The following is a 2,617-nucleotide window of genomic DNA, read 5'->3' on the forward strand; positions in this document are numbered from 1 at the left end:
TATATACATACAGAAATACAAATAGAGGTTACAAACCTCATTCAGGGATAGCAAAATCTTATGAAAGTACTGGTTAGTTACTGACATAAAGAATGTTGAACATTACAGTTAATACTCAACCGGGGTTTATATATGTCTATTTATTATAATAAAATAAGAAAATAGAGAGGTAATTAATAAATTATTATTTATTAATTAAAAAATTGACAAACATCTCTTACAGCTGTTTCAGTTCAAGACCTTTAGAAAATTAATTAATAAAATTGAAAATTATTTGAAAGTCGAATCTCATCAGAGGTAGTTTATGATATACAAAATAGGTGTTCAATTCCTGCATGTTGAATAAACAGCTGCAAACCATTAACTGATAAAATTTATACATAAAGAATATAGTATTAACCATGGAATAGACCTTAGAAAGGGGAGGAAGGTTGTCTATATTAGAGTTGTAAAGTAAAAATAAATCAATATATTCATTTAGAGTGTTAGGTATAAGAAACCTCAAGTAGATATATTGGTAAAAATGTCATATTGTGATATTATGTCCATCAAATCAATAGAAAATTAGTATGTAGAGTTTAATTCAAGTGTGTATAGTTATAATTAATATTTAATTAAGGTGGAAGACATTCCAGGCAATCTATTAATTATTATAAATATCAAAAGAGTTAAAAGACTTATAAGATATATTAACTTAATGCTAGGGTACATGAAAATTATAAAAAAAAACACAAGAATAAAGTAAAATATATAAAACAAAATAGAGTAAAAAGTAAAAATAGATAGATTAAAACTAAATAGATAGATAAAGACTTACAAAATATAACCTTTCACTCCTTAAAAACATTTATTATTGAGCTAGACTAATGAAGATAAAGAACTATTGGACAAAAATTTAAAAATTTCAGATATGCAGCATTCCCTTTGGTGAGATACTTGATGTAAATATGCGAAGAGGCTCAGGTAAGAAGATATAGTATTTAACATAAATAAATAAGAATTAAAGGGAATAAATATATGCTAATAAAAGTAATAATAAGGGCTCAAATATGGGTCAATTCAACAAGTTAAATTAAAACGTATTAATAAGATTATTTGCCAGTGCCGCTGGACTGGCTCCTGTGCAGGTGGCATGTAAAATACACCATTTCGAGTGTGGCCATTGCCAGTACCTCCTGACTGGCCTTTGTGCCGGTGGCACGTTAAAGTACCCACTACACTCTCGGAGTGGTTGGCGTTAGGAAGGGCAAATCAGATTGGAGCCTGGTGTAGCCACCTGGTCCGCCAGTCCTTTGTCAAATCGTCCAACCCATGCTAGCATGGAAAGCGGACGTTAGATGATGACGATGATGATGATTTAAATAGTTAAATATAAGGCCCTCAAAACCGGACGTAGGTATTAATATAGAAGTGAAGAGCTAAAGAACAGCTGGGAATAATCTAAATTAGGGACATACCAAAGTGAAATCAGGTAGAAATAAATATGTATTATTTACAGTGAGTTAGAAAATAGCTACAGGTTTGGTTCATATAGTACACTTAATTTAGAGGTGAAGAGCTAATGAAAAACTAGGAACAATCTAAATTAGTGACATACACAAAATGAGATCTGGTAAATGTAAGCCTGTATATTTTATGGAGAATTAGAAAAAAGCTAAAATGTGAGGTTCTTATAGTATAATTCAAAATTAAAGCAAAAAAAATTATTATTATTATCATAAATGAATATGTTAATGGTTAGCTATACCTTCATGTAAGGAGATAAAAAGCGTAAAAAGTTTATTGTACATGAAATAGCAATATGTAGAAAGACAGAGAGGGGATACAGAGGAGTTATAAAAGGAATTATGCTTGCTAGGAGATAGGTAAAAGTAAACTGTAATTATATATAGTACATATATATAGGTGAAGATAGGACCAAATACGTAAAATTAATGGAAAAGAAAAACAGTCGAGGGGAGGTAATAGATAATTTACTAGAAAGCAAAACAAATAAGTAAATGGGGCTAGAGAGAAAATGTGGGGATTATAGTCTTAGAAGAGGAGTGCAAGGTATGAAGTAAAAATACTATATTAAATAATAAGTTAAGTGGATTTATAACTAAAAATATTAAAGCATGCTATCAAGAATAGGAAGAAAAAAAGAAAGTAAAATATTTAATTAATTAAAGGCTGGAAGATAAAGGGAATAATAGTTTATTAGGAGGTAGGTACAAGAAACTGTTACTATAATATATATAATATATATAAATATATATGTATATATATATATATAAATTGTAAATCCAAAACAAAAAAATAACAACAAAACTACAAAGGATTCCTCGGTACACGTGTTTCAAGCTCTACATGTGTATAATATAATATAATATAACATAATATAATATGTGTATAATCTACAATGTAAAGCTATCCTCAGCCGCAAAATTATCTCTCTCCCAGAAAATTATACCATCTCGACGTTGAAGTAGGAAGAAATGTGTGATGTAAGAGGTGAAGATCCTTTCGGTATTCTGTATAGTACTATATCTGGTATAATTCTCCACCCGGACATAATCTCTCCGGTCCTTCGAAAACCTTCCATACCTTGCGACGATTCAGTGTGTAGTCTATTCTG

General features: G+C 29.8%; 1 protein-coding gene across 3 annotated transcripts in view; it reads left to right on the top strand.

Annotated features, from left to right (window-relative positions):
* LOC106871082 (coiled-coil domain-containing protein 34) overlaps positions 1–2,617 on the top strand; it is a 110,824-nt gene that overhangs the window by 3,687 nt on the left and 104,520 nt on the right. Inside the window, exon 2 of one of the 3 annotated variants that reach the window (XM_014917366.2) lies at positions 909–963. The exons of the other annotated variants lie outside the window; for them this stretch is intronic. The gene's annotated coding sequence lies outside the window, so the exon portion shown is untranslated. The remainder of the gene's footprint in view (positions 1–908; positions 964–2,617) is intronic. 3 annotated transcript variants of the gene reach the window in all.

This window comes from Octopus bimaculoides, chromosome 1 (genome assembly GCF_001194135.2).
Source record: "Octopus bimaculoides isolate UCB-OBI-ISO-001 chromosome 1, ASM119413v2, whole genome shotgun sequence".
NCBI classification, from domain to species: domain Eukaryota; kingdom Metazoa; phylum Mollusca; class Cephalopoda; order Octopoda; family Octopodidae; genus Octopus; species Octopus bimaculoides.